Genomic DNA, 19,315 nt, shown 5'->3' on the forward strand with positions numbered 1-19,315 from the left:
TGATCACCTCCAGCAGACAAGCCGCAACTCAATGTCTCAGTTACTGAATGGTCCCTTGGCTCCAGCCAACATGTTTCATCAGCAACAACTTCATCAGGGTGATGGAGATCCCCTTTACTGTGTTGGCTATGTTTTATCTCACACACCAAAAAAAAGATTACTGTTCTCCATAAGCTGCAGTTTCCAAGACATCTTATCAGATCACGACAGTCCTCTCCAACCTACACAATCTAAATAACCATTTGGAGACCAGTAACTATAGCAGTGGAGAGACTCTCATCGACCAGCTGGATAAGTACACAAGCAGGTCACCCTGGTGGATGACGCAGGCTCACCTGAGGTATAGGGTCTAAGCACTAACTGGTATTCACCAGAGCTTCTGATGGTGGAGATGGATTTTGCTGTGTGTACCTGGCTGCAATCCTCAGGATCGCCCCACTGGGAGGCGAGCAAGCCAGAGTCCAGTAGCAGATAAAGCAGGTTGGGATCAAGAGCAATGTAATAAGTAAACAGGCCAAAGATTGATAACAAATGGTTGTAGGTTGGGATTGAGCGGAAGTATAGTCAAGGAACAAGCCAAGGTCAGTAATGAGTAGTAGGGAAGATATGGATGGCAGCAGGAGTGACAAGAGCAAGATATTGGCTAAAGGGAACACAATAATGTGGCAAACAGGAAGTGCCATGGCATGGCCTAAATACTATAGGAAGTTCATGGCAGGAGCAAGGAGCCTACGGTTCACCATAAACAAGGCACAAGGCAAGGTTGTCCTAAAGATCAGACAGAGAGCTTTTTTTTCTCAGGTGGCTCTGCAAGAAGAGCTCCTGCTGGATGAAGCAGGGGTTGTGGGTTCAGATCCCAGTCCTGACATTTGTAGTCAGTTAGCTCAAAAACTTTGTATACAGCTACAGATCACCAGAGGAAACAAGCTGAGAATCTGGAGCTGCTACAAAGGTTCTGGAGTGAAATGGTGGTTACTGGAGGAGGAAAGAATATTCACATAGCTGAAGGAATAATGCTAAACTCTGCAAGAAATTAAAAACAAGGCTTTTACTTGGAAATGGTTGACTAGAGTAAAATGGAAGTCTTCAGATGTTTTCCTTCATCAGTATAATGCCCCGTACACACGGTCGGATTTTCCGAAGGAAAATGTGTGATAGGACCTTGTTGTCGGAAATTCCGACCCTGTGTAGGCTCCATCACACATTTTCCATCGGATTTTCCGACACACAAAGTTTGAGAGCAGGCTATAAAATTTTCCGACAACAAAATCCGTTGTCGGAATTTCCGATCATGTGTACACAAATCCAATGCACAAAGTGCCACACATGCTCAGAATAAAGAGATGAAAGCTATTGGCTACTGCCCCGTTTATAGTCCCAACGTACGTGGTTTACGTCACCGCGTTCAGAATGATCGGATTTTCCGACAACTTTGTGTGACCGTGTGTATGCAAGACAAGTTTGAGCCGGGAAAAATTCTAGGATTTTGTTGTCGGAATGTCCGATCAATGGCCGATCGTGTGTACGGGGCATTACAATGGATATGGTATCCAAGTAGAGAAAGCCCCCATATTATTTGTACATTGTAGATCTTGCACTGAATGATTCTTTCTACCACTAGCAGGCTTTGGCTTTGTCCAGTAAGTAGGATTTGCTGGGTTTACTCTCACAGATCCAGGGAAGGAGATCAGTACACGGAGATAATACGAGAGTTTGTCCCATTTTCACACACTGTGTAGTTGGTGTGTTTTGCAGAGACAGCCTAGAGAGAAGAGGGAACACCGTTATTCCTCTGTGTCAGTAGATGCCAAGCACTATATACTGCAATACAGCATGGTAATTTGTATATAATCCTGTGTACAGTATACAGTGGGGAGGGAAAGTATTCAGACCCCCTTACATTTTTCACTCTTTGTTATATTGCAGCCATTTGCTAAAATCATTTAAGTTCATTTTTCCCTCATTAATGTACACACAGCACCCCATATTGACAGAAAAACACAGAATTGTTGACATTTTTGCAGATTTATTAAAAAAAGAAAAACTGAAATATCACATGGTCCTAAGTATTCAGACCCTTTGCTGTGACACTCATATATTTAACTCAGGTGCTGTCCATTTCTTTGTATCATCCTTGAGATGGTTCTACACTTTCATTGGAGTCCAGCTGTGTTTGATTAAACTGATTGGACTTGATTAGGAAAGCCACACACCTGTCTATATAAGACCTTACAGCTCACAGTGCATGTCAGAGCAAATGAGAATCATGAGGTCAAAGGAACAGCCTGAAGAGCTCAGAGACAGAATTGTGGCAAGGCACAGATCTGGCCAAGGTTACAAAAAAATTTCTGCTGCACTTAAGGTTCCTAAGAGCACAGTGGCCTCCATAATCTTTAAATGGAAAATATTTGGGACAACCAGAACCCTTCCTAGAGCTGGCCATCTGGCCAACTGAGCTATCGTGGAGAAGAGCCTTGGTGAGAGAGGTAAAGAAGAACCCAAAGATCACTGTGGCTGAGCTCCAGAGATGCAGTCGGGAGATGGGAGAAAGTTGTAGAAAGTCAACCATCACTGCAGCCCTCCACCAGTCGGGGCTTTATGGCAGAGTGGCCAGACGGAAGTCTCTCCTCAGTGCAAGACACATGAAAGCCCGCATGAGGTTTGCTAAAAAAAACACCTGAAGGACTCCAAGATGGTGAGAAATAAGATTCTCTGGTCTAATGAGACCAAGATAGAACTTTTTGGCCTTAATTCTAAGCAGTATGTGTACAGAAAACCAGGCACTGCTCATCACCTGTCCAATACAGTCCCAACAGTAAAGCATGGTGGTGGCAGCATCCTGCCGTGGGGGTGTTTTTCAGCTGGGACAGGATGACTGGTTGTAATCGAGGGAAAGATGAATGCGGCCAAGTACAGGGATATCCTGGATGAAAACCTTCACACAGCTAAAATATTGAAGGAGTGGCTTCACAACAACTCCGTGACTGTTCTTGAATAACCCAGCTAGAGCCCTGACTTAAACCCAATTGAGCATCTCTGGAGAGACCTAAAAATGGCTGTCCACCAACGTTTACCATCCAACCTGACAGAACTGGAGAGGATCTGCAAGGAGGAATGGCAGAGGATCCCCAAATCCAGGTGTGAAAAACTTGTTGCATCATTCCCAAAAAGACTCATGACTGTATTAGATCAAAAGGGGCTTCTACTAAATACTGAGCAAAGGGTCTGAATACTTAGGACCATGTGATATTTCAGTTTTTCTTTTTTAATAAATCTGCAAAAATGTCAACAATTCTGTGTTTTTCTGTCAATATGGGGTGCTGTGTGTACATTAATGAGGAAAAAAAATGAACCTAAATGATTTTAGCAAATAGCTGCAATATAACAAAGAGTGAAAAATTTAAGGGGGTCTGAATACTTTCTGTCCCCACTGTATGCAAATTCTATTGTTCTGTAAAGTATACTCACTCTGTTGTATTATCAGACCAGAACCACTGAGTCACTGCAACTTTTCCAGTCCATGTAGTCCTCTGCTGTAATCCAACCCAGAACTGACTTTGCATGAGACACTGAAACACATCATAAAATAATATTAAAAATAATAATGACCCTTATAGATTTCCAAGTGGTAGTAGTTAATGTATGCCTATTCATGATTGGGCTAGTTGAGGCTGAACAATCTTTGACCCATGGGACTCATAAGATACTGTTATATATCACCACCCAAAAATAAAATTGATATTGTAAATTGTAATACAAATTTAGATGGTCCTGTATTATCTGAATGATGGAACTGGGACTTATGGAACTTATAAGCCATGCCTGAGGACAGTTCAGGCCTCCCATGTTGGAGACAGGAGGTCTTCATCAGGGGTCAGATGTGCCCCAGCCAGGATTTTGGAGACAGGAGGTCTCCATCAGGGGTCAAAAGTGCCACAGTCAGGAGTCAAGAAATATGGGGTATCCGTAAGGGTTTACATAGTTACATAGTAGGTGAGGTTGAAAAAAGACTAAAAAAGAAAAAGAGAAAAAAAAAAGAAAACGTCTATCAACCTATGTGTGTGATTATATGTCTGTATTACATTGTATATCCCTTCATGTTGCGGTCGTTCAGGTGCTTATATAATAGTTTCTTAAAACTATTGATGCCCCATGCTGAGACCACTGCCTGTGGAAGGGAATTCTACATCCTTGCCGCTCTTACAGTTAAAAACCCTCTACAAAGTTTAAGGTTAAACCTTTTTTCTTCTTTTTTCTTCTAATTTTAACAAGTGGCCACGAGTCTTGTTAAACTCCCTTCACCATTTATTAGCTTAGTTGCCCTTCTTTGTACTCGCTCCATTTCCAGTACATCCTTCCCGAGGACTGGTGCCTAGAACTGGACAGCATACTCCAGGTGCGGCTGGACCAGAGTCTTGTAGAACGGGAGAATTATCGTTTTATCTCTGGAGTTGATCTCCTTTTTAATGCCAATATTCTGTTTGCTTTGTTAGCAGCAGCTTGGCATTGCATGCCATTGCTGAGCCTATCATGTACTAGGACCCCCAGGTCCTTTTCCATCCTAGATTCCCCCAGAGGTTCTCCCCCCAGTGTATAGATTGCATTTATATTTTTGTCACCCAAATGCCTTATTTTACATTTTTCTACATTGAACCTCATTTCCCATGTAGTCGCCCGCCCCATAAATTTGTTCAGATCCTTTTGCAAGGTTTCCACGTCCTGCGGAGAAGTTAACCACTTCAGCCCCGGAAGGTTTTACCCCCTTCCTGACCAGAGCACTTTTTACAATTCGGCACTGCGTCGCTTTAACTGCTAATTGCGCGGTCATGCAATGCTGTACCCAAACGAAATTTGCGTCCCTTTCTTCCCACAAATAGAGCTTTCTTTTGATGGTATTTGATCACCTCTGCCGTTTTTATTTTTTGCGCTATAAACGGAAAAAGACCGAAAATTTTGAAAAAAAATGATATTTTCTACTTTTTGTTATAAAAAAAATCCAATAAACTAAATTTTAGTCATACATTTAGGCCAAAATGTATTCGGCCACATGTCTTTGGTAAAAAAAATGTCAATAAGCGTATATTTATTGGTTTGCGCAAAAGTTATAGCGTCTACAAACTAGGGTACATTTTCTGGAATTTACACAGCTTTTAGTTTATGACTGCCTATGTCATTTCTTGAGGTGCTAAAATGGCAGGGCAGTACAAACCCCCACCAAATGACCCCATTTTGGAAAGTAGACACCCAAAGGAAATTGCTGAGAGGCATGTTGAACCCATTGAATATTTATTTTTTTTGTCCCAAGTGATTGAATGACAAAAAAAAAAAAAAATTTACAAAAAGTTGTCACTAAATGATATATTGCTCACACAGGCCATGGGCATATGTGGAATTGCACCCCAAAATACATTCAGCTGCTTCTCCTGAGTACGGGGATACCACATGTGTGGGACTTTTTGGGAGCCTAGCCGCGTACGGGGCCCGAAAACCAAGCCCCGCCTTCAGGATTTCTAAGGGCATACATTTTTGATTTCACTCCTCACTACCTATCACAGTTTTGAAGGCCATAAAACGCCCAGATGACACAAACCCCCCCCAAATGACCCCATTTTGGAAAGTAGACACCCCAAGCTATTTGCTGAGAGGCATGTTGAGTATTTTTCAGCTCTCATTTGTTTTTGAAAATGAAGAAAGACCAGACATTTTTTTTTTTTTTTCTTTTTTCAATTTTCAAAACTTTGTGACAAAAAGTGAGGTCTGCAAAATACTCACTATACCTCTCAGCAAATAGCTTGGGGTGTCTACTTTCCAAAATGGGGTCATTTGGGGGGGGGGGGTTGTGCCACCTGGGCATTCCATGGCCTCCGAAACTGTGATAGGCAGTGAAGAGTGAAATCAAAAACGCCCTTAGAAAGCCTGAAGGCGGTGATTGGTTTTCGGGGTCCCGTACGCGGCTAGGCTCCCAAAAAGTCTCACACATGTGGTATCCCCGTACTCAGGAGAAGCAACAGAATGTATTTTGGGGTGTAATTTCACATATCCCCATGGCATGTTTGAGCAATATATCATTTAGTGACAACTTTGTGCAAAAAAAAAAAAAATTTGTCTCTTTCCCGCAACTTGTGTCACAATATAAAATATTCCATGGACTCGACATGACTCTCAGCAAATAGCTTGGGGTGTCTACTTTCCAAAATGGGGTCATTTGGGGGGGTTTTGAACTGTCCTGGCATTTTATGCACAACATTTAGAAGCTTATGTCACACTTCACCCACTCTTCTAACCACTTGAAGACAAAGCCCTTTCTGACACTTTTTGATTACATGAAAAAATTATTTTTTTTTGCAAGAAAATTACTTTGAACCCCCAAACATTATATGTTTTTTTAAATCAAATGCCCTACAGAAAATGGTGGGTGTTTCATTTTTTTTTTCACACGGTATTTGCGCAGCGATTTTTCAAACGCATTTTTTGTGGAAAAAACACACTTTTTTAAATTTTAATGCACTAAAACACACTATATTGCCCAAATGTTTGATGGAATAAAAAACATGATCTTAGGCTGAGTACATGGATACCAAACATGACATGCTTTAAAATTACTGCCCTCGATCTGACCTTCGCGGTGATACCTCACATGCATGGTGCAATTGCTGTTTACATTTGACGCCAGACCGACGCTTGCGTTCGCCTTAGCGCGAGAGCAGGTGGGACACGGGTGCTTTTTTTTCTTTATTATTTTTTTGCTTTTTTATCTTATTTTTAAACTGTTCCTTTCATTTTTTTTTTTTAAATCATTTCTATTGTTATCTCAGGGAATGTAAATATCCCCTATGATAGCAATAGGTAGTGACAGGTACTCTTTTTTGAAAAAAATGGGGTTTATTAGACCATAGATCTCTCCTCTGCCCTCAAAGCATCTGACCACACTAAGATCGGTGTGATAAAATGCTTCCCCAATTTCCCAATGGCGCTGTTTACATCCGGCGAAATCTAAGTCATAAAATGCTCGTAGCTTCCGGTTTCTTAGGCCGTAGAGATGTTTGGAGCCACTCTGGTCTCTGATCAGCTCTATGGTCAGCTGGCTGAATCACCGGCTGCTTTCTCAGGTTCCCTGTTGAGACAGGAGAGCAAGAGAAAAACACGGAAGACGGTGGGGGGGGTGGGGCATTCCCTCCCACTGCTTGTAAAAGCAGTCTAGAGGCTAATTAGCTGCTAGGATTGCTTTTACATGAAAGCCGACCGCTGGCTAAAAAGAATGATACCAAGATGATACCTAAACCTGCAGGCATCATTCTGGTATAAATAATGATATTTGAAGCGCTTCACAATGTGCATGAAAATGAATATATAAGAATAAATATAAATAGTCAAATAAATCCAGCGGTGAGTAAAAATTCCTATAAAATCCAGCAATCAAAATAGTGTAAAATTATAAAAAATTAGTGACACCAAATGTGTAAAAAATTCAGTGCAGTACACTGTGTGAAACTGCTGATCTGCACAGAGCTTCCTTGGCTCCTCCCACGCGTTACATCACAGTCACGTGACTTTTTCAAGGATCCTTGAAAAAGTCACGTGACTGTGATGTAACGCGTGGGAGGAGCCAAGGAAGCTCTGTGCAGATCAGCAGTTTCACACAGTGTACTGCACTGAATCTGATTCTGTCTAAGGCGGCTGACTGCTATAGTAAAACCTGCATATGCCTTATCATTATAAGGCACACGTGAGTGGATTGAAGTTTGCCTGTGTACCTTGGTATCCTAACTATTGCACAATGATTGGTTTTTTTCTCTTATCTGCCTGTTTATGATTCTCACATTGGTTGTGAATAGAAGCAAAAAACACATTGGTACTATCAATGAGCACCTTAATTAAACAAGTGTTTTTAAACAGCTTTGCTAGTGATCAAAAGCTCTATACCAATCAGGATTCTACACCTGTATAATTGAACCTTCTGAATACATCCCTATATATTTATTTTTATGTGGATTTTTTGTGTGAATTTTTTACACATGTGGTGTCACTAATTTTTTATAATTTTACACTATTTTGATTGCTGGATTTTATAGGAATTTTTACTCACCGCTGGATTTATTTGACTATTTATATTTATTCTTATATATTCATTTTCATGCACATTGTGAAGCGCTTCAAATATCATTATTTATTCTTTTTAAGTGACTCTGAAAACACTCTCTTTTGATAGCAGCCTCACTTGGTTTTATGTGTAATTATCAGCTATTTAGCATCACAGCGCTTTGTGTTTTATATATATCATTCTGGTATAACCACTCAAAGTCGTGAATGGCGTACCTGAAGACAAAAAAATGGTTAACAATAAAGCACAGTAAACGGTAAAGTAAAAAAATTGCATACCTGAAAAGCAAACATGAAAAAACATAATAACAATAAAACATTGCAGAATAGAACACAGTAAAAAAGAGCAGAACAATAGAGAGAGAATAGAGAGAGAGAGAACAATAAAACGACAACTATTTTTTTAAATTTTTGTTTGTGTTTTTTTTTGCAAACTTGTAACTTTTATAACTGTAACCGGTTCCAGGTTCGGGTCTCTCAAAATGCGATGGCATCTTGGGAGACCCTGTGAAAGTTTGCCTAGTCTGTGCAATGCTGTACCCTACGCTAATACTCAACTAGTGAATGGTAGCGTTCAAAACATTCACCAATGCAAAGACCAGGATTGTCAGGACAGGAGGGACAATAATAGCGGGTGTCACACCTATATCCGCGCTTTCTGCAGACACAACATCTTTTTTTGGGGGGTTCGTTGGGTAGGGGTACTCGGGAGGACATAAAAATGCCTCTCATGCAGCTGACTGCATTTGGTTGGGGATGTGAATGGGGGAAGTACGGGCGCTGCAGAAGTGGTGGGTTCCCAATTAGGATTGGCGAATGCAGCAGGAAGGGCATTATGGGCACGACGGGCCTGTGTTTGTCTTCTTCTTGGTGGCAGCGGGACACTACTTGTGCTTGCCACCTCACCAGCTTGAACTGCACTTATGGGACTCGCCACGTCACCAAGTGTTACTGCAGTGCTGGTTTGACTACGACCGGGGTGTACTAGGCCGCTGGTGCTTGCCAGTTCACCAAAACGCTACAAAAAAAAAAACTGTTAGCGATCGCAGGGATCAGGCCTGGCTCTGCGAACGCTGCAGTTATGCGTTTAGTGTTTTGTAAGTGACAGTGATCGATCGATACTGCACTTGGGTGGGCTGGGCCGGGCGGAGGGGCAAAACGCAGGTGCTAGCAGGTATCTGGGCTGATCCCGCTAACACTGCATTTTTGGGAACCCTAAACTGCTGGGGACGCTAGTATAGATCTGATCGGACCAGATATTGATGCGTTCAGATACTATACCACTAAGGGAGGCGTATGCTGCGTGCGTGGGTGTTAGCGCTACTGGTGCTAATCTGACGCTGCCTGGGGTGGCGCATATCACTGCCGGGCGATCAGGGGGCTAAACCTTTATTCGGTAATAAACGGCGGGTGCCCTGACACTATAAAAAATAAACGAACTAACCAGCGTCACCCGTAACTGTTATACGGTGATCAGTGGTGAAAAGGTTAACTAGGGGGCAATCAAGGGGTTAAAACATTTATTAGATAGTATATGGGGGTCCCTGTCGCTATAAAACGCTGACGGCGAACCCAAATATTTACTTCCCTAACTAGAGTCACCAGCGACACTAATACAGCGATCAGAAAAATGATCGCTTAGCGACACTGGCGACGGCGGGGTGATCAAGGGGTTAAAACTTTATTAGGGGGGGTTAGGGGGGTACCCTAGACCTACAGGGGGCTAATACTCACTGCCCTACCACTTCTAACTGTCACAAACTGACACCAAGCAGTAATCAGGAAAAAAAAAAAAACCTGTTTGGTGTCAGTTTGTGACGGGGGGGGGGGGGTCGGGGGTGTTTAGTGTGCCTGGCATGTTCTACTGTGTTGTGTAGTGTTGTGCACTCACTCACATGTCTTCTCTCCTCGGCGCCTGAACGGAAACTGCCGAGCCGAGGAGAGATGACATCACATCCTCTGGCTCTGTGTACTATACAGAGGCAGGGGATGTTTCTCATTGGCTGGGAGCGATCGCGAGGGGGGGCCACGATCGGATGGCCTCCCCCTCGTCTCTCAACGCTCCCAGCCAAATGCCGACCGCCGCTGGCACCGGGGGGGGTCCGATCGGACTCCCCGCCCGCGGGAAGGCAATCACGTACCAGGTACGTGATTTTGCCTGCCCGTGCCATTCTGCTCACGTATATAGGCGTGAGGCAGTCGGCAAGTGGTTAATGCCCTGCTTAGCTTAGTATCCTCTGCAAATACAGAGATTGAACTGTTTACCCCATCCTCCAGGTCGTTTATGAACAAAATAAGTAGGATTGGTCCCAGCACAGAACCCTGGGGAACCCCACTACCCACCCCTGACCATTCCGAGTACTCCCCATTTATCACTACCCTCTGAACTCGCCCTTGTAGCCAGTTTTCAATCCATGTACTCACCCTATGGTCCATGCCAACGGACCTTATCTTGTACAATAAACAATTATGAGGAACTGTGTCAAATGCTTTTGCAAAATCCAGATACACCACGTCTACGGGCCTTCCTTTATCTAGATGTCAACTCACCTCCTCATAGAAGGTTAGTAGATTGGTTTGGCAAGAAAGATTCTTCATGAATCCATGCTGATTACTGCTAATGATACCGTTCTTATTACTAAAATCTTGTATATAGTCCCTTATCACCCGCTCCAAGAGCTTCCATACTATTGATGTTAGGCTAACTGCTTTGTAATTCCCAGGGATGTATTTTGGGCCCTTTTTAAATATTGGTGCTACAGTGGCTTTTCTCCAATCACCTGGTACCATTGCAGTCAGTAGACTGTCAGTAAAAATTAGGAACAATGGTCTGGCAATTACTTGACTGAGTTCCCTAAGTACCCTCAGGTGCAAGCCATCTGGTCCTGTGATTTATTAATGTTAAGTTTCCCAAGTCTAATTTTAATTCTGTCCTCTGCTAGCAATGGAGATGCTTCCTGTGACGTGTCTTAAGGATAAACACTGCAGTTTTGGTTACTGAAGCCCCCGATTCCCTTGTGAAGACTGAGGAGAAGAATAAATTCAATACCTTCACCATCTCCCCAACCTTTGTAACCAGGTATCCTTCCTCATTCATTATGGGGCCAATATGGTCTGTCCTCCCTTTTTTACTGTTTACATACTTAAAGAATTTCTTGGGATTTTTTTTGCTCTCCACCGCTGTGTCTTTCGTGTTCTATCTTAGCCGTCCTTAATGCACCCTTACATTTCTTGTTGCATTCTTTATAAAGTCTGAATGCTGATGATGATCCCTCAACCTTGTATTTTTTGGAGGCCTTCTCCTTTGCTTTTATATGCATTTTTACATTGGAGTTAAGCCATCCAGGACTTTTTTTCGCGCTTTTAAATTTATTACCCAATAGGATGCATTGGCTAATGCCCTTATTTAATATGCTCTTAAAGTAAACCCATCTCTCCTCCATGTTAATTGTTCCTAAGATTTTATCCCAATTCATGTCTTCTAACAAGGTTAGTAGTTTAGGGAAGTTGGCTCTTTTGAAATTCAGTGTCTTTGTATTCCCTTTATGTTTCCTATTTGTGTGAATTTAACTGAAGCCAATTGACCTGTGATCACTGTTACCTAAATTGCCCCGTATTTCCACATCCGTGATCAGGTCTGTATTGTTAGTAATCAGTAGATCCAGTAATGCTTTATTTCTAGTTGGTGCGTCTACCATCTGACCCATAAAATTGTCCTGCAAGACATTTAGGAACTGGCGAGCCTTAGATGAATGCGCGGTTCCCTCCGCCCAGTCTATGTCTGGATAATTAAAATCCCCCATTATGATAACACTTCCCATCCTTGCTGCTAATTCAACTTGTGATAGGAGCTCCGTCTCCCCCTCCTCCCTCAGGTTAGGGGGCCTATAGCATACTCCCAGTATTATTTTCCCCTTAGCTTCATCCCTTTGGAGCTCTACCCATAAGGATTCCACCTCCTCCCTAGCTCCCTCAGTGATGTCATCTCTCACATTCACTTGTACATTATTCTTGATATATAGGCATACGCCTCCCCCTTTTTTACCCTCTGTATCACTGCGATAAAGGGTATACCCTCGAATGGTTTCCAGCCAATCATGAGAGCTGTTGAACCAGGTCTCTGAAATTTCCACAAAATCCAAATCCTCCTTGTAAAACAGTATCTCTAGTTCACTCATCTTGTCCACCAGGCTCCTGGCATTGGTGAACATGCCACATAGTTTAGACCGGTCACATACTTTAGAGGTGCCACAGCCAGGATTTGGGAGACAGGAGGTCTCCGTCTGGGGTCAGAAGTTCCACAGTCAGGAGTCAGGAAACAGGAGGTCTCTGTAAGGGGTCAGAGGTGCCACAGCCAGGATTCGGGAGACAGGGGGTCTTCATCAGAGGTCAGAGGTGCCCCCGCCAAGAGTCGGGAGACAGGAGGTCTCCACCAGGAGTCAGAAGTCCCTCAACCATGAGACAGGAGGCCTTATCCCAGGTGACAGGTGGGCTCCTATCAGAGTGGGCCATGCAGCAGAGTACTGAAACTAAAGGCTGAGTGAGTCAAAAGAACCAAGAGAGCTGGACAACACAGTCAGAGGGAATGGTAAGAAAAGCAACAGTGCTGCTGACAGGGGAACTAGATGGCTCAGCATTTTCTTTTTTTTTGTAACAAGTTTATTGAGGATTTTACATAGGTAACAGGTTACAAACCAAACACTGAATAACGTACAGGTATACAGGTAGTGATCAAGTCATTACATCAATGGAGGGTCTACCTAGGGTTGGGAGTTAGCTAAGCGGAAGTTCATTCATGGGGGGTATGCATTTAGGATGTGTTAGCCAAAGGTCCCAGTTCTTTTGGAATCTAGGAAGTTGTAAGTAGGCTTTGGCGTGCATAAATTCCAGCAGACAGTGGGCATTTTCAATTGACTATTCATGTTGATGTGAAAGAACCCTTGTGGCAAATGATTTTCTTTGTCGTTATTGTGTCATTATTGTGAATAAAAGTGGGCACAATAACAGAACATCTGGAGTGGACTGAACTCACTGGAAAGCCTCTACCACATGAGTATAATCACCCCAATACCACACATTTTATGATTGTTACCGTAAAATCAAAAAAAATTGGGTCTGATTCCGTAAAATGTAGTTTCGCTATAATGCTATGTATATTTATAAATATGGTATATAGTATTGTTACAGACTTGAGTAGAGGTTCAAGGTAGGCCAGAGTAAAACAGCATGCACACTCTCATATCTCATATGTCTCAGATGAAAGGGATGTTGGTTCCTGAAACTATAAGAACTGATGTTCTAAATATCTCTTCACTTCTTTGCAGAGGACTGACATGCAACCTGGTGGGTCAGACCTATAGGTCTCCATAGGCGTGCGCAGGGGGTATGCCGAGTGTGCCTGGGCACACCCTAATCACCTCCTGCACGTTAATACTTGCAAACAGCAGTGACCGTCCCGCCACAGCTCAGTCCTGGGATCAGGGCTGTGAAGACAACAGCAGTATCATTGCTTGTAGTGTATGCATTTAGAAGCTTCCAGTCTCGTTTTTCCATCTCCCCAAGTCTCCTGTGTATGTTCGATCTGTGCCCTCATTCACTAGATCCTCCCCCTTATCCACAATTCCGTCTGCCCAGAGAACCTGGAGGCGGGGCACTGCTACTGCCAGGTGCTGTTGACGCTGTGCAGGGAAGGGGGTGAGCTGAGCTGATGTTCTAAGAAAAGTCAATTTGGAGAGGTAAGCTGGCAGTCTCAGAGGACTAATCAGGAGGATTTGTTTGCAGAGTGATGAGAATGATTAAGCTAATAGTTCAGCCCTGCTCACAGCTACTGTTGGAAGCTGGCACTTATCACTATATAAACAACCCCCATACTCTGTGTATGTCCAGATAAAGTGAAGAAACTTTATAACCATTCAATGTTACCCTGTCTTCTCCAAACTCTGTACAACATGTAAATTCCCCACATAAACTAAACACTCTATATACAAGTTACCTGTCCTCAATAAACAGAGCACAGCACAGTGTTCACAGTTATTTACATGGTAGTGCAATTTTATGAACACTGATTATATAGAGAATTTATTTTTTTATTGAGATTTTTTTTTTTTTTTGCATCTACTCAGGCTTTTTCACACGTGTGGTTTTCATGCATTACGTGTAGGGCAGCCCATTAATTTCAATGAGCTGCTCTACGCACGAGCAACATGGAAAAGAAGTCCTGAATCTTTTCCAAAAGTGTGCGGCACCCTGTAGTTTGGTCCACGTGTTTGCAGATGCATGGAGGCGCCATTAACAAATAATGGCACTGCTGCACATCTGCTTAAGGACAGCACATTTCTTTGCATGTTGGGAGGGCATGCAATTTTGCATGCAATACCCAAACGCATAGATGTGAACTTAGCCTTAGAGTGTTTAGTTTATGTCGGGAATTTACACTTTGGATTGTACAGAGTTTGGATCAATACAGGGTTAAATGGAATGGTCATAAATTAACTTCACATTATCTGGACACAACATACACAGAGTGCTTTCTTTTAACACATACAAATACTGCTTGTTTCATTCCCTCAACACTCCTCCTGTACATCTGTACATACCACTCACTGTCATACCCTCCACACTCCTCTCCTGTACATACTGCCCACTGTCATACCCTCCACACTTCTCTTCTATACATACTGCCCACTGTCATACCCTCCACACTTCTCTTCTATACATACTGCCCACTGTCATACCCTCCTCTCCTGTACATAATGCCCACTGTCATACCCTCCACACTTCTCTTCTATACAAACTGCCCACTGTCATACCCTCCACACTTCTCTTCTATACATACTGCCCACTGTCTTACCCCCCACACTCCTCTCCTGTACATACTGCCCACTGTCATACCCCCACACTCCTCTCCTGTACATACTGCCCACTGTCATACCCCCCACACTCCTCTCCTGTACATACTGCCCACTGCCATACCCCCCCACACTCCTCTCCTGTACATACTGCCCTCTGTCATACCTTCCACACTCGTCTCCTGTACATACTACTCACTGTCATACCCCCCACACTCCTCTCCTGTACATACTGCCCACTGTCATACCCTCCACACTCGTCTCCAGTACATATTAATCACTGTCATACTCTCCATACTCGTCTCCTGTACATACTTCTCACTGTCACACCCTCCACACCCGTTTCCTGTACATACTTCTCACTGTCACACCCTCCACACTCGTCTCCTGTACATACTTCTCACTGTCACACCCTCCACACCCGTCTCCTGTACATACTTCTCACTGTCACACCCTCCACACTCGTCTCCTGTACATACTTCTCACTGTCACACCCTCCACACTCGTCTCCTGTACATACTTCTCACTGTCACACCCTCCACACTCGTCTCCTGTACATACTTCTCACTGTCACACCCTCCACACTCCTCTCCTGTACATACTTCTCACTGTCACACCCTCCACACTCGTCTCCTGTACATACTTCTCACTGTCACACCCTCCACACTCCTCTCCTGTACATACTTCTCACTGTCACACCCTCCACACTCGTCTCCTGTACATACTTCTCACTGTCACACCCTCCACACTCCTCTCCTGTACATACTTCTCACTGTCACACCCTCCACACTCCTCTCCTGTACATACTTCTCACTGTCACACCCTCCACACTCCTCTCCTGTACATACTTCTCACTGTCACACCCTCCACATTTTGAACTTTCCTTTCACTGTGCCGGCAGGGAGATGGGAAAGACCTCCCAATGAGTGGCTCTGCTTATAAGAGAAATGTGGAAACACTTCTGACATTTTAAAATGTTTGTTTACTTATAAGAATATATATATATATATATATATATATATATATATATATATATATATATATATATATATATATATATATATATATATATATATACATATATATATATATATATATATATATATATATATATATATATATACATATACACATATACATACACATACATACACATACGTACACACACATACATACATACACACACACACACACACACACACATACATACATACACACACACACGTGTGTGTTTTTAGCTTTGGGGTGCACACCCTATTGCAATAGGCTGCGCACACTTATGTAGGTCTCTAATTAGCAGGGAGCATGACTAAATAACTATAAACCTGACTCTGTAGGGGGTTACTCAGTAGCGTTGGACCTCTGCAGAGAGAACACTGCTTTCACACAGAGAGCAAAGATTACTCTCTACAGTATGGAGAGAGGGGACAGAATTTTCTACCCAGGCTGTGGCTGATTTCTAAAGAAAGGTGGAGGACATCGGTCAATAGAATCAAATTACCTTCAGTATGGAATCTTTACTCCTCACCGTGGCCAGCACAGATCCGTTCTCCACACAGAATCGTTCGCTGTCCTCTCTTGTCTTCTTATCAGTGGAGAAGAAATAACATTTCTGATTCACCAAAGTCCATTCCAGGGGACACCTTCTGGTGTAATCTGGGTTAGAAGAAAGTCAGAATATAACATACAAAGAAGGACATGATTATTACAAGAGAGGACTTTGGCACGGCATAACTGAATGTAGTATGTGACATCCTATTAGAGAAATCTCTTTTGGACAACATGATTTATTCATTTCAAAACTAAACCTGTAAGGAATTTCCTCTGTTATCTATTTTAGAAATACACATTTAATTCGGAGTTCTTTGCTGACAAAGTGCTCACAGACTATTCAAAGCTTACTATTACAACAGGCCAGCAATGACTGCTCACTTGTAGACTGTCTCCCTCTAACTGACACTCCCAGAGAGACGCAAGATGCTTGGGTCAAAATGAATGTAACTAAATAGATTTTTAGGACAAAGTTGCATTAAAGCGAATCTTAACCCTTAAACAGATATTGCATGTTATCTCCCCTCAACCCTCCTCCCCTCAGCTGGGCTCTCTTTTTTTACATAAAGAAAAACTTTCAGAATAATTGAAGAAGTGCTAAATGTCACAGAGTGCGTGCTATATTATCCCCCATCCCGAGTAGCAAGACATTGAAAGAATTGAGTTTTCCTCTAAGTGCGATATTAAGGCAGGGATAAGCAGCAGAATGAAGTATGAGAATAGTATAAAAGGTAAATACGATTTTATTACAAAACGTGGGTTAAAATAATTAGCACATATATACACTATACATATCAAAAAACATAAATGAATACTGGACAAAACTAATCATGTATAAACAATTACAACAAAGACAATTGATAATCGCAGAATTCTGTTATGTTAAGGATAGACACAGCAGAAAATACCCAATGCGTTTCGAAAATGCTATTTCTTCATCGGGGTGTGTGCGATTTTAACACAGAACCTACAAGTGTCTGCAATTTAAACAAAATGAACACAAGTTAGATGCATAGAATTATTTGTACATAGACTAATCGGTACGTGCGTAATCACATCGTACCTTGCATCTCGGTGTGTTTAAGCACTAACCGTGTACACCATGTAGTTCTAAAATATGTAACCCGTCCAGATTTTGACATTTAAAATCAATTAAGATATTACAGCTGTCAGCCTGAGGGGCCCACGGCCCGACGAGAGAGGCAGAAGCACCAGCGCAGATGATTGGGTCCAATGGTGGCAAAAGGGGGAACATGGACAGAGTCCCACACAAAGGACAAACCAGACTGGCCCTCCGAAGTATATCCCTTAATTTGGAAAAAGAGAGAGGGAGGGGACAGAGAGATGGGGGACACTTATTAAATAAATTGCTGAGACTGTCAATCCCCCCCCAAAAAAAAAAAAAAAAAAAAAAGAGAAGAAAGAAATACCCACACATGGGGCCGCCCATTATAAAGGTATACATAACCAAAGGAGAGGTAGGTGTGCACGTATCAATGTAGGTGCATGCATACAAACGTGCATGCATGCACGCACATACCTGCACCCATGTGCATACAAAACAAATTAGGGGGATAGTCAGCCAATTATAGAACCATACCCCATATAGTACATATCTAGGGATGACAAACGTGCATGCATCCATGCGCGCACATACACACACCCATGCATGCATGCACACGCATCCCCGCAAACACGTGCCTCCCAGCAGTTTCATTAGTGCAATAGTAGCTACAATAATGGAATGTACCTTGCCTGGTGGCAGTCGGGGTGGGGGAGGGAGGACCGGGTGCCAGAATCAGAGCAACCAGAGGTATACAGCTCCACAGATCCCTGGGTCATGCAGCCCCAGGTGATACCATAACGAATGATCTGTAACATTAAGCCAAAAGGAGTATATCAAAAGAAGGCAGCAGATAAAAGCCAGTCCTGGGGGCGCATACGGTGTAATACCTGGGCGCCTCCACAGATGGAACATAAGGGATGTGAAGGATGTACATGGGAGAATAAGGAAGTATTACCTGGTAGTTATAGGAGCTCTGTGGCGTTTAATCCTCGTCAGTGTCCACCCTCACAGCGAATCGGCATCAGCTGGAGGGTGGAGGGATTTAAAACAGCATGAGCGATTGGTGGTCAGCCAATCACTACATGCATGTATTCGGAGGGGCGGGGCTAGCCAGAACGTGGCCTGGGACGGCGCCTCCAGGCCACGCCAGTGGGCGTATGGTGAATGACGGTTTGTTCCCCAGAGAGATACAGTGATGTCAGGCCCTGGGATGCCCTGTATAGCAGGGAAAGCCTGGTGAGCCAGCTGCGTCGCCGCGCGTCGTCCTCCCGCGGCGCACAAGACATGGAGCGCACAGCCCCCAAGAGGGCAGGCGATATCATGTCAACAAAGGGAGGCCACCCATGCCAAAGGGCACTGGGCGGCCCCCGTGCCCCGAGTGTGGGACCCCAACCACCATGGGTCCAGCTGCATAGAGCCCCCCCGCCGCACCCGGGGCTCATACACAGACCGATCAGGTGGTGCGCCAATCTGGGGAACAACAGCATGTAAGCAGACCTAACAGGTGGAGAGAGAAAGCAGTATAAAACATCAAACCTCGACCATGTATACAAGTAGTAGTCTGAAAAATAACAGATGAAATAATGGAGAGAAATGAAAATGATAATTTGCATCCTAGTGGTACAGTTAACATTGGTTACAATATCTATGTTCCAAACAGTACATAGCATAATTAGTGACCTCATGGGTAAATTTGCATTATTAACGGAACATTGGACTACAATAAAGAATATCTTGTGAATAGAGAGAT

The 19,315-nt window shown here is 43.2% G+C and overlaps 1 long non-coding RNA gene across 1 annotated transcript; it reads right to left on the bottom strand.

Annotated features, from left to right (window-relative positions):
* Positions 1–1,579: 1,579 nt before the first annotated feature.
* On the bottom strand, positions 1,580–16,579 carry LOC141126949 (uncharacterized). Its single transcript, XR_012241467.1, has 3 exons — positions 16,450–16,579; positions 3,469–3,569; positions 1,580–1,762 (listed from the first exon to the last, which is right to left on the bottom strand). It is a non-coding gene; the product is annotated as an uncharacterized lncRNA (long non-coding RNA).
* Positions 16,580–19,315: the final 2,736 nt, after the last annotated feature.

This window comes from Aquarana catesbeiana, linkage group LG01 (assembly GCF_042186555.1).
Source record: "Aquarana catesbeiana isolate 2022-GZ linkage group LG01, ASM4218655v1, whole genome shotgun sequence".
Lineage (NCBI taxonomy): Eukaryota > Metazoa > Chordata > Amphibia > Anura > Ranidae > Aquarana > Aquarana catesbeiana.